This window comes from Pelobates fuscus, chromosome 12 (genome assembly GCF_036172605.1).
Source record: "Pelobates fuscus isolate aPelFus1 chromosome 12, aPelFus1.pri, whole genome shotgun sequence".
In the NCBI taxonomy this organism is placed as follows: Eukaryota; Metazoa; Chordata; class Amphibia; order Anura; family Pelobatidae; genus Pelobates; species Pelobates fuscus.
In genome coordinates, this window is record NC_086328.1 from 136763874 (window position 1) to 136778894 (window position 15021).

The 15021-nt window shown below is 39.1% G+C and overlaps 1 long non-coding RNA gene across 1 annotated transcript in view; it reads left to right on the top strand.

Moving 5' to 3' along the window:
* The window catches only part of LOC134578327 (uncharacterized), a 90170-nt gene that overhangs the window by 35430 nt on the left and 39719 nt on the right, over nt 1–15021 (top strand). The gene's annotated exons all lie outside the window — the stretch shown is intronic.

Here is a 15021-nt window from a genome sequence, read left to right on the forward strand (position 1 = left end):
ATGACGAAAGCCAATGACATCAGTTTCACTGACATGGTTCCACTGTGCCTCGACACTATGATAAATGGAGTTAAATGGTTACAAGTTGAGTTCTAGAGTCTAGTGTTTATTTATATTATAACAATATAAATAAAATAAATGCTCCTAGTAGGATTCAGTCAGTATTACACTTGTTGACGGGTGAAAAACTTGATTCATCAAAATCAATTAGTCAGAATTAAAAGAAAAAAAAATCAAACAAACTGAATGTGGTCCACTGAGTTTTGGTTTGTCTGAATTTCATCTTATAAATGTGGTTATTTTTTTTTTTTAATTCAGGCAAATCAAATCACACGTTCTCAACCTTTTCTTAACTTTGATCTTTCAGCTGTTGAGTAGATAGCTCCCTGATTCGACACCCTTACGTGGCATTGCCATATTTAAATATACTAAACTTGGCAACTGACCGTATATTCAAAACCGAATGATATTCATTCGGTTGTAAATTAAATTCCATTCACATTCGTGACTGTTTTGAATCTGTGAATGGCTGAATTGCATGGAAGAATTACTTTTTATGCAATTCAGGATTTGTTTGATACGGTCATTTAGCAGTTTGATTATTCTTTATTTGAATGAACTACTGATTCGGCCAAATTTTGTATGAATCTCGCTTCTTCCAATACGAAATGTCCAAGTCTAGTCATTACTTCAAGGCAGAGATTCAATGGGCTTTCCATAACTGGAAGGTGATACAATGCTGCTGTTCATTCTCATTCTGGGGAAATCCCACTATTGCTACATTATTACAAAAGATGAAATCTTAACTGTTGGTACATGCTGCTCTTGTCTCCCATGTTGGTAATAGTGTAGGACTCAGCGATATTGGGGTACTGTGACCTAGTGATGGGTTTAACACAATGTGATTTAAATGAATATCCATGTTTGTTTGCTGAGATAGGTGATTTAAAGTAGCCTTATAAAATTGAAAACTGTAGTTATATGTGTGCACTGTTCCTTAATCTGTATTTTGTATACATTGTGGTCTCTGCTGCAGCATCATTCCTGAGAAATGCAGGCTCAGGGTGTGCCCCCAGTTCCCCACAGATGAGCTTTCAATGAGTTGAGCAAAACATGTTTAAAGACGGCCCTCTGTAATCTATCAAAGTTGCCTCATTTTGAAAAATTGGACATTTTAAAGGAATTGGTTACGCAATTTTATAGGGTGGACTTCATGGACCCCTTCCATACATCTTGTGCAGCAAATATGTGAACTGGAGAGTATTAAACAGTCTTAATAAAGGCTGCTGCAGACTGGCGAGTCTTCAACAATCTCCATTATATCCTCAGAGGATAATTTAAGGATGTCCTTTAAAGAATGGGCATGTGCTGTCATGTCATGTCAGCTGGACCTTGACCTGCTTAAATGTATTTAGTACACTGATCATGGGACACACCAGATACCAGGAATGTGTTCATCAACATAAAAGTAATGATTTACAATGAACAAACAGAGCGATTCACTAAAAGTATGTATTCAAAGAGAATAAGTTGGCACTTAGAAACAGTCCTTTTCTAAATGATGTCACCTTGCTTTGTCATGAACGCATTCTGATGACATCATAATGCAGATGTGCATTGTGTTCACATCCTGGTTTCACTGTTATATTGCATGGCATTGTTAATGAACATTTGCACTCTATATCTGTGTATTTTGCCCTCAATAAAAAATAAAAAATAGATAAATAGACAGAAATACTGTAAGTGTAGTATAATTTGTAATAGTTGAGATTCCATCTGCTAGACGAATCATTACGATAACAATGTAGCAATAGTGAGATTTCCCCAGTATCAGAATGTACCAATATATCACCATCCAGTTACAGGGAATCTGGTAATTCTCTACCTTACAATAATGACTGAATCTTGCTGGGAGAGGAGCAATTAAGTCATTTATTTAGTTATAAGATCACTTTATAGAGCACAAATCACTAGACTGCTCCTCTGGGGGTTGAGTCACGTACTCCATTTTTTCGCACTCTCTGGCCACAATAGAACCATAACACTGAATGGATTGGGTTCCATGATGAGTCAGTGCCTTCTCTTGCCCGATCATATATATTGTGAGCATTGCGGGTTAATTATGGAAGGTGGAATAAAGAAGGTATAGTGAAAACGTACTCTATGTACTCTAGATTGAAAGCTCACAGGGAGGCAATGGGACAGCATACACCTCACGCTTCCAATTTTTTGTAATTCAATTTTGGTTTCAAATCCCTCTGTCCCTCTTTTCATTATTAATGTCTCCCTTGCTCTAAATGTTTGCCATGTTGAGTGTCTGACAGAGCTTCACAGTAATAAAACTCACAGCAATATCTCTTCCAACTACAAAAAATGTGTTCAGAAATTAATCTGTATAAATGAAATGGCAGATTATCAGTTATGTATGGATATATGGATAGTGGTAGCATATCATTGTTATATACAGATAGTGTTAGAATATCAATGATATATGGATAGTGGTAGAATATTAGTGATATACGGATAGTGGTAGAATATCAATGATATACGGATAGTGGTAGAATATTAGTGATATACGGATAGTGGTAGAATATCAATGATATACGGATAGTGGTAGAATATCAATGATATACGGATAGTGGTAGAATATCAATGATATACGGATAGTGGTAGAATATCAATGATATATGGATAGTGGTAGAATATTAGTGATATACGGATAGTGGTAGAATATCAATGATATATGGATAGTGGTAGAATATTAGTGATTTGCGGATAGTGGTAGAATATCAGTGATATATGGGTAGTAGTAGAATATTAGTGATTTACGGATAGTGGTAGAATATCAGTGATATACGGATAGTGGTAGAATATCAATGGTATATCGATAGTGGTAGAATATCAGTGATATACGGATAGTGGTAGAATATCAATGATATATCGATAGTGGTAGAATATTAGTGATATATGGATAGTGGTAGAATATCAGTGATATACGGATAGTGGTAGAATATCAGTGATATACGGATAGTGGTAGAATACCAGTGATATACGGATAGTGGTAGAATATCAATGATATACGGATAGTGGTAGAATATCAATGATATATCGATAGTGGTAGAATATTAGTCATATATGGATAGTGGTAGAATATCAATGATATATCGATAGTGGTAGAATATTAGTGATATATGGATAGTGGTAGAATATCAGTGATATACGGATAGTGGTAGAATATCAATGATATACGGATAGTGGTAGAATATCAGTGATATATGGATAGTGGTAGAATATCAATGATATACGGATAGTGGTAGAATATCAGTGATATACGGATAGTGGTAGAATATCAATGATATATGGATAGTGGTAGAATATCAATGATATACGGATAGTGGTAGAATATCAGTGATATACGGATAGTGGTAGAATATCAATGATATACGGATAGTGGTAGAATATCAATGGTATACGGATAGTGGTAGAATATCAATGATATATGGATAGTGGTAGAATATCAGTGATATACGGATAGTGGTAGAATATCAATGATATATGGATAGTGGTAGAATATCAATGATATACGGATAGTGGTAGAATATCAATAATATATGGATAGTGGTAGAATATCAATGATATATCGATAGTGGTAGAATATCAGTGATATACGGATAGTGGTAGAATATCAATGATATACGGATAGTGGTAGAATATCAATGATATATCGATAGTGATAGAATATCAGTGATATACGGATAGTGGTAGAATATCAATGATATATCGATAGTGGTAGAATATCAGTGATATACGGATAGTGGTAGAATATCAATGATATACGGATAGTGGTAGAATATCAATGATATACGGATAGTGGTAGAATATCAATGATATACGGATAGTGGTAGAATATCGGTGATATATGGATTATGATAGAAGATCAATAATATATGGATAATGTTAGAATACCAATGATATCCAGATAGTGGTAGAATGTCAGTGATATACAGATAGTGGTAGAATATCATATATATATGGATAATAGTAGAACATCAGTGATCTATGGATAGAGGTAGAATATCAGTGATCTACCGATACTAGCAGAATATCAATGATATCTGGATAATGGTAGAATGGTGGGTGATGTTATACAGGTAAAGTAAGTGATAATAGCAGACTGGGTGATGTTATTATACAGGTAAAGTAAGTGATAACAGCAGACTGGGTGATGTTATTATACAGGTAAAGTAAGTGATAATAGCAGACTGGGTGATATTATTATACAGGTAAAGTAAGTGATAACAGCAGACTGGGTGATGTTATTATACAGGTAAAGTAAGTGATAACAGCAGACTGGGTGATGTTATTATACAGGTAAAGTAAGTGATAATAGCAGACTGGGTGATATTATTATACAGGTAAAGTAAGTGATAATAGCAGACTGGGTGATGTTATTATACAGGTAAAGTAAGTGATAATAGCAGACTGGGTGATATTATTATACAGGTAAAGTAAGTGATAATAGCAGACTGGGTGATGTTATTATACAGGTAAAGTAAGTGATGACAGCAGACTGGGTGATGTTATTATACAGGTAAAGTAAGTGATAACAGCAGACTGGGTGATATTATTATACAGGTAAAGTAAGTGATAACAGCAGACTGGGTGATGATATTATACAGGTAAAGTAAGTGATAACAGCAGACTGTGTGATATTATTATACAGGTAAAGTAAGTGATAATAGCAGACTGGGTGATATTATTATACAGGTAAAGTAAGTGATAATAGCAGACTGGGTGATGTTATTATACAGGTAAAGTAAGTGATAACAGCAGACTGGGCGATGTTATTATACAGGTAAAGTAAGTGATAACAGCAGACTGGGTGATGTTATTATACAGGTAAAGTAAGTGATAACAGCAGACTGGGTGATGTTATTATACAGGTAAAGTAAGTGATAATAGCAGACTGGGTGATGTTATTATACAGGTAAAGTAAGTGATAACAGCAGACTGGGTGATGTTATTATACAGGTAAAGTAAGTGATAACAGCAGACTGGGTGATATTATTATACAGGTAAAGTAAGTGATAACAGCAGACTGGGTGATATTATTATACAGGTAAAGTAAGTGATAACAGCAGACTGGGTGATATTATTATACAGGTAAAGTAAGTGATAACAGCAGACTGGGTGATATTATTATACAGGTAAAGTAAGTGATAGCAGCAGACTGGGTGATATTATTATACAGGTAAAGTTAGTGATAACAGCAGACTGGGTGATGTTATTATACAGGTAAAGTAAGTGATAACAGCAGACTGGGTGATGTTATACAGGTAAAGTAAGTGATAACAGCAGACTGGGTGATGTTATTATACAGGTAAAGTAAGTGATAACAGCAGACTGGGTGATATTATTATACAGGTAAAGTAAGTGATAGCAGCACACTGGGTGATGTTATTATACAGGTAAAGTAAGTGATAACAGCAGACTGGGTGATATTATTATACAGGTAAAGTAAAAGATAGCAGCAGACTGGGTGATATTATTATACAGGTAAAGTAAGTGATAATAGCAGACTGGGTGATGTTATTATACAGGTAAAGTAAGTGATAACAGCAGACTGGGTGATGTTATTATACAGGTAAAGTAAGTGATAACAGCAGACTGGGTGATATTATTATACAGGTAAAGTAAGTGATAATAGCAGACTGGGTGATGTTATTATACAGGTAAAGTAAGTGATAACAGCAGACTGGGTGATATTATTATACAGGTAAAGTAAGTGATAATAGCAGACTGGGTGATATTATTATACAGGTAAAGTAAGTGATAATAGCAGACTGGGTGATGTTATTATACAGGTAAAGTAAGTGATAACAGCAGACTGGGTGATGTTATTATACAGGTAAAGTAAGTGATAACAGCAGACTGGGTGATGTTATTATACAGGTAAAGTAAGTGATAACAGCAGACTGGGTGATGTTATTATACAGGTAAAGTAAGTGATAACAGCAGACTGGGTGATATTATTATACAGGTAAAGTAAGTGATAATAGCAGACTGGGTGATGTTATTATACAGGTAAAGTAAGTGATAACAGCAGACTGGGTGATGTTATTATACAGGTAAAGTAAGTGATAACAGCAGACTGGGTGATGTTATTATACAGGTAAAGTAAGTGATAACAGCAGACTGGGTGATGTTATTATACAGGTAAAGTAAGTGATAACAGCAGACTGGGTGATATTATTATACAGGTAAAGTAAGTGATAACAGCAGACTGGGTGATATTATTATACAGGTAAAGTAAGTGATAACAGCAGACTGGGTGATGTTATTATACAGGTAATGTAAGTGATAACAGCAGACTGGGTGATGTTATTATACAGGTAAAGTAAGTGATAATAGCAGACTGGGTGATGTTATTATACAGGTAAAGTAAGTGATAATAGCAGACTGGGTGATGTTATTATACAGGTAAAGTAAGTGATAACAGCAGACTGGGTGATGTTATTATACAGGTAAAGTAAGTGATAACAGCAGACTGGGTGATGTTATTATACAGGTAAAGTAAGTGATAACAGCAGACTGGGTGATGTTATTATACAGGTAAAGTAAGTGATAACAGCAGACTGGGTGATGTTATTATACAGGTAAAGTAAGTGATAACAGCAGACTGGGTGATATTATTATACAGGTAAAGTAAGTGATAACAGCAGACTGGGTGATATTATTATACAGGTAACATAAGTGATAACAGCAGACTGGGTGATGTTATCATACAGGTAAAGTAAGTGATAACAGCAGACTGGGTGATATTATTATACAGGTAAAGTAAGTGATAACAGCAGACTGGGTGATATTATTATACAGGTAAAGTAAGTGATAACAGCAGACTGGGTGATATTATTATACAGGTAAAGTAAGTGATAATAGCAGACTGGGTGATGTTATTATACAGGTAAAGTAAGTGATAACAGCAGACTGGGTGATGTTATTATACAGGTAAAGTAAGTGATAACAGCAAACTGGGTGATATTATTATACAGGTAAAGTAAGTGATAACAGCAGACTGGGTGATGTTATTATACAGGTAAAGTAAGTGATAACAGCAGACTGGGTGATGTTATTATACAGGTAAAGTAAGTGATAACAGCAGACTGGGTGATGTTATTATACAGGTAAAGTAAGTGATAACAGCAGACTGGGTGATGTTATTATACAGGTAAAGTAAGTGATAACAGCAGACTGGGTGATATTATTATACAGGTAAAGTAAGTGATAATAGCAGACTGGGTGATATTATTATACAGGTAAAGTAAGTGATAGCAGCAGACTGGGTGATATTATTATACAGGTAAAGTAAGTGATAACAGCAGACTGGGTGATATTATTATACAGGTAAAGTAAGTGATAACAGCAGACTGGGTGATGTTATTATACAGGTAAAGTAAGTGATAATAGCAGACTGGGTGATGTTATTATACAGGTAAAGTAAGTGATAATAGCAGACTGGGTGATATTATTATACAGGTAAAGTAAGTGATAATAGCAGACTGGGTGATGTTATTATACAGGTAAAGTAAGTGATAAGAGCAGACTGGGTGATGTATTATACAGGTAAAGTAAGTGATAATAGCAGACTGGGTGATATTATTATACAGGTAAAGTAAGTGATAACAGCAGACTGGGTGATGATATTATACAGGTAAAGTAAGTGATAACAGCAGACTGGGTGATATTATTATACAGGTAAAGTAAGTGATAACAGCAGACTGGGTGATGTTATTATACAGGTAAAGTAAGTGATAACAGCAGACTGGGTGATGTTATTATACAGGTAAAGTAAGTGATAACAGCAGACTGGGTGATGTTATTATACAGGTAAAGTAAGTGATAACAGCAGACTGGGTTATGTTATTATACAGGTAAAGTAAGTGATAACAGCAGACTGGGTGATATTATTATACAGGTAAAGTAAGTGATAACAGCAGACTGGGTGATGTTATTATACAGGTAAAGTAAGTGATAACAGCAGACTGGGTGATATTATTATACAGGTAAAGTAAGTGATAATAGCAGACTGGGCGATATTATTATACAGGTAAAGTAAGTGATAACAGCAGACTGGGTGATGTTATTATACAGGTAAAGTAAGTGATAACAGCAGACTGGGTGATATTATTATACAGGTAAAGTAAGTGATAACAGCAGACTGGGTGATATTATTATACAGGTAAAGTTAGTGATAACAGCAGACTGGGTGATGTTATTATACAGGTAAAGTAAGTGATAACAGCAGACTGGGTGATGTTATTATACAGGTAAAGTAAGTGATAATAGCAGACTGGGTGATATTATTATACAGGTAAAGTAAGTGATAACAGCAGACTGGGTGATATTATTATACAGGTAAAGTAAGTGATAACAGCAGACTGGGTGATGTTATTATACAGGTAAAGTAAGTGATAATAGCAGACTGGGTGATATTATTATACAGGCAAAGAAAGTGATAATAGCAGACTGGGTGATGTTATTATACAGGTAAAGTAAGTGATGACAGCAGACTGGGTGATGTTATTATACAGGTAAAGTAATGAGTGATATTATTATACAGGTAAAGTAAGTGATAATAGCAGACTGTTTCATACTGGTATACAGGTATAGTGAGTGGGTGGTACTGGGTGATACTGGTATACAGGTATAGTGAGTGGGTGATACTGGGATACAGGTATAGTGAGTGGCACAGATATTGACATACACAGATACTGACATACAGGTATAGTGAGTGGGTGATACTGGGATACAGGTATAGTGAGTGGCACAGATATTGACATACAGGTATAATGAGTGGGTGGTACTGGCATACAGGTATAGTTAGTGGGTAATACTGGCATACAGGTATAGTTAGTGGGTGATACTTGAATACAGGTATAGTGAGTGGCACAGATATTGACATACAGGTATAATGAGTGGGTGATACTGGCATACAGGTATTGTGAGTGGCACAGATACTGACATACAGGTATAATGAGTGGGTGATACTGGCATACAGGTATAGTGAGTGGCACAGATACTGACATACAGGTATAATGAGTGGGTGATACTGGCATACAGGTATAGTGAGTGGCACAGATACTGACATACAGGTATAATGAGTGGGTGATACTGGCATACAGGTATAGTGAGTGGCACATATACTGACATACAGGTATAGTGAGTGGGTAATACTGACATACAGGTATAGTGAGTGGCACAGATACTGACATATAGATATAGTGAGTGGGTAATACTGACATACAGGTTTAATGAGTGGGTGATACTGGCATACAGGTATAATGAGTGGGTGATACTGGCTTACAGGTATAATGAGTGGCACAGATACTGACATACAGGTATAATGAGTGGGTGATACTGGCATACAGGTATAATGAGTGTGTGATACTGGCATACAGGTATAGTGAGTGGCACAGATACTGACATACAGGTATAATGAGTGGGTGATACTGGCATACAGGTATAATGAGTTGGTGATACTGGCATACAGGTATAGTGAGTGGCACAGATACTGACATACAGGTATAATGAGTGGGTAATACTGGCATACAGGTATAGTGAGTGGCACAGGTACTGACATACAGGTATAATGAGTTGGTGATACTGGCATACAGGTATAGTGAGTGGGTGATACTAGCATACAGGTATAATGAGTGGGTGATACTGGCATACAGGTATAGTGAGTGGCACAGATACTGACATACAGGTATAATGAGTGGATGATACTGACATAGATACAGGTATAGTGAGTGGGTGATACTGGGATACAGGTGGAAGATATAGAGACAGAGTGCTTGGTGGTGATAGAGTGATTGATGGAATGGGTCCAGTGATGGGAGAGATGACCCCTTGTCTAATACCTCCTTGCTGGAGACAGGATCCTTCTGCTTCCGCCTGTAATCTGGGAACTCCCTGGGGGAGGAGTGAGACCCCCTGCCCGGAGCTGTGCAGATCAGACAGTGCTTCCCAAAGGACCAGAAACCTCTGATCCTGACAGGAGGAACGTCACAAGCCCTCTCCCCCTCCCTCGCACCCCGGACTCCTTATATAGGAACATGCCTGGGACTTGGCAACCTCCACTTCCAAACGCAGTGAATCATTTCCTCCATTTAACAAAAATGGGAGCAATCTCTCTGGGAATGCTGGTTTATTTTAGATCAAATCTCATTCTATCCAAAAAAGAAATGATAATACTGAAAGATTTCTGTGGTTACGGGAGCCAGAATGCACAGGCAAGAGATAGATCTGAAAGTGAATACAGGCACATGCTCCTGTTAGGGCAGCCCAGTTATAGGGGGCTGCAGGTGCTGACAATCCAATGGTGTGGTATAACTTAGAACACGCAGCGTCTGTGAGGTGACAGTACTGTCTGCAACACGTAACGTCGTCATCACAAGCTTCGTCTGTACCAACCCTCTGCTTCCCTTTAAATTAAGGGGTTTATTCGCTCAACAGTGAATCGTATTAAAATGGAAACAGAATCCAAGCATAAAGTGATTATTATCACAGCTCGGCTATTTTAGCCTACCGTTTACAATTATTATTCAATGTCAGTGTTTGATGCATAAACCCTGAAATGTTTGAAGGTAGACTCCGGGCAACCTTACAACTTCATCGCAATTAAGTTGTTATGGTGTGAGGAGGTCCTTGGCACCAGCTTACCTGAATGGTTAATGAACACCCACAGCCTATCAGTAACCCCTCACAGTGCCATCTTAACAGCATTTGGGGCCCCCAAGCAAAGCAGTGCACACAAATCACAGGAATAAAAATGTAAATTTATAGTTAAAATTAAGCTTATATTTATTAGTACCTCCAACAAATTCAATACACTCATACAACACATACACACCAACTGCTGAATACACGCACACACAGACTGCTGAATACACATACACACCGACTGCTAAATACACACACACAGACTGCTGAATACACACACACACCGACTGCTAAATACACGCACACACAGACTGCTGAATACACACACACACCGACTGCTAAATACACGCACACACAGACTGCTGAATACACACACACACACAGACTGCTGAATACACACACCGACTGCTAAATACACACACACACACACAGACTGCTGAATACACACACACACCGACTGCTAAATACACACACACACAGACTGCTGAATACACGCACACACTGACTGCTAAATAAACGCGCACACAGACTGCTGAATACACACACATTGACTGCTGAATACACGCACACAGACTGCTGAATACACACACACTATTAAGTACACACAGACAGACTGCTGAATACATACACACAGTCAGCTGAATACACACACAAAAACACACACACACAGTCCTCTGAATACACACAGACTGCTGAACACACACACACACACAGACTGCTGAATACACGCACACACCGACTGCTAAATACACGCACACACAGACTGCTGGATACACACACACACACCGACTGCTGAATACACGCGCACACAGACTGTTGAATACACACACACTATTGAGTACACACAGACAGACTGCTGAATACATACAGTCCGCTAAATACACACACACAAACACACACACACACAGTCCTCTGAATACACACAGACTGCTGAATACACACACACACATACAGCATTGAGGTGTGCAGTGTATGTGTGTCTGCGTGTGTCTGAGAAGTGCTGTGTGTGTGAGGAGTGCTGTGTGGGGGGGTGTTGTGTGTTTGAGAGGTGCTGTGGGGGGTGCTCTGTGTGTGTGTGAGTGTGTGTGTTGTGCGTGTGGTCTGTGTGTGTGTGTGAGGAGTGCTGTGTGTGGGGGTGTTGTGTATTTGGGGGGCTATGTGTTTGAAAGGTGCTGTGTGGGGGGGGGAGGGGGTGTTGCAGAGTTTGAGGGGTGCAAGTAGCAAATTTTTATTTTTTATTATAATATACATTAATAAAGTCTTCATCCCCCCCAACCTTTTTCCTACCTTTGGTGAAGGTGGGGGGACACTGCCAGCCCTGGTGGTCTGGGGGTGGTAAGTTCTATGTAGCCTGGCTGCAGGCTCTCCTGTCCTCCCGCGCACAGAATGCTGTGTGGAGCATTTCTATGGTAACGCAGGGCAACAGTTCACACAGTCTGCTCACGGGTGGAGCGATCTGCTACACAGGTCCCTCCCCCTGCCTCCGGGTCCTCCCACCCTCTCTCCCACTAACGAAGATCTCTGATCTCCTCACCGGCCCAAAAGGGTCTGCGGCCAGAAAACAAAGGATCTCCCCTGCTGGGCTGGGCACGCTGGGCAGCGCGGTGGGGCCCCCAAGCAACTGCCCAGCTTTCCCAAGGGGAAAGATGGCCCTGGCCCCTCAGTAACAAAACAGTGTATAATGGGCACATAAGGTAACAAGGTCTTCACTCCTTTTTTTTTTTTTTTTTTTATAATTTTTTCATAAGAACCTGCAGCTATTTTTTTTGTAATTGAATTCTTCCGAAAATGGTCAGAACCTGTTTTCAGATTCCATAAACCAATAGTAATATTAACACTTTTAAGTGCTGACGTCTTGAGCATTTCCCCAGTCGGTATGTAGGGGGTTAAAAATTAATATAAATACATGCATATAACGGTTTCCTTCGTTCTGCATTCCATTTGTTCTAAATACTTTACCAGCCCCCTCCTCTCACCATTCTAATCCGGCCATGGGTTTAAATAGAATTTAGTTGCATGTCTTATTTACATTACTTATCCCTATAATTCTTTTTGCCGTAATCCACCGAGTCCTAGAGTCTGGATAATATAACTAATGCTAGAGTTGGCGCTTCCGCCCCCTTCCAGCTCTCCAACATTCAGTGTGTGTGTGTGTCTGTGTGTGTCTGTGTGTGTGCCATTTTTTTAGAATGTTAAAGCAAAATGTATAACTCTCCAATCAAACCAGACCCACCTCCAAACTGCCCAAAATTAGCTCTAAATTCAAGCAGCTCTGTTTGGGATGAAGCAAGGGACACATAAGAACACTTTCTGTTGGCGCCCTCCAGTGGTCATGATTCAGAAGCAAACCCCTCCAATTTTTTATTACCCACCTTTCCTTTTTACACCCCGAGGTAGGCAACCTTCGGTGCTCTAGTTGTTGTGGACTACATGAAGCTTTGCCAGCATTATGACTGTGAGAGCATTATGGGAACTGTAGTCAACAAAACCTGGAGTGCGAAGTTTGCCTTCTCCTAGCCTACAGTAAAGCATTAAATGAAAATGAGTCTATAAATATCTGATTCAGTGTCGTGCCAAGTTAAACCGTGGCATAGCAGAAATGTGTGGACTACAATTCCTATGGTGCTCAGCCAACCAAGAGATTGACTGAACATTATGGTTAATGCATTCCACACATGGCATTTACAAACTCCTGTTGAAGAGGAGCCCTCAAACAACAGCTAATGTTGCCACTGCAGATTTTAATGGACTACATTTGCCATGATGCTCTACCAGTCAATAATGGTGTTTATGTGGTTTGCAATGAATCAGGATGGATCAGTCAACAGGATCATACCCCGCTGGACCACAAGGGATTATACCCCTCACTACAAAAAGATATGCAGGAAGGGGGTACAACCTATATTATCTTCACACATGCAATCACCCTCAGACAACCCCACATTCAATCAAACTCAACCAACTCTACACTCATTACACTCAACCAAACCCTACAGTTAGTTACACCCATGCAATAAGATGCAGGTGCAAACATATGTTTATGGCATTCTTTGCTATAATATGTAGCAGTATCACACAGGGACAGCTTTATGGGGCACACAGAGAGAGGGAAACAGATGCACGTGGGTTCTTGTAGCATGTCCAAACTACCAAATGATCCTTGTATCTGTGTCCCCTGATGCCGCCGAACCATTTTCTGACCCTTGGACGGGCTTCATGGACTGCCTGCCCAGATCCCCAACCACAGCTGGAGATACCAGGAGTAGGGACAGTCGGTCCCACTCCCAAGCAGCAGCATACCTTGCAGGGAGTATAGACAGAGGATAGACGTAGGTCTTCGGCAGAGCACATGGGCCTCGACGGGACATACTTGTGTATTAGGGAGGATAGGTAGGTTGGAGCAGCATTATGTAGGGACTTGTTAGCAAACACCAGAATCTTAAATTGAGCCCTATATCTAACTAGAAGCCAATGCAGGGACTGACAGAGGGGCGAAGCGTAGGAGGTGCGGGCGGACAGGAAAATGAGCCTCGCCGCCGCGTTCATAATAGATTGCAGCAATCCAGACTGAAGCGGATCAAGCAGAGAGTTGGATTCGAGGAAGTCTGTCAATCTTGCATACACAACTCTACTAAGGATCTTGGAGGCAAACGGCAGTAGTGATGTAGGACGGCAGATGGATGGGGAGTTGGGGAGTTATAGTGTGCATTCTGTATTATATATAGATTTTTGTATTTAAGCACTTGAGGGAGTGCTTATATGGTTTGCACCTGGCTTTTGTGATTATTAATTTTGTCTCTCCATGTGGTTTTGGTTTATAGGCTAGGTAATCCTAACATGCACAGAATAGAGGAACAGTAAGCGAACAGTATGTAATTAGGACACAGAGGATACATAATTCCAGACCTTAGAGAGTGGCTGGGCTTATCATGATGCCCAAGAGAGCCAAAAATAGCAAAATCAGAAAAAAAACTGAGGTCAAGAATTCCAGGTGTACACAAAACAATAAGACAATACAAGTTCAAGGATACCAGAAAAACAGAATGGATGGACAAAGCTGGGTGTCATGATCTTGTGCAGGTCAGATAGGAGACTTATGCCAGGGTTGCTCTTTGAGACTTTATTGGTGCTTTTCGACATATTATGCAACTTGAGGGAAAACAAACTTTAGGTAACATGCCACATAACAGGATACTTGCCACAGAACAGGATACTTGCAAATATAGAATGTCTGTGATCTCCAGGTAGGGTTGAAACAAAGGCAGGTTGGTCACAGAGGCAGGTTGGTTACAGAGGAAG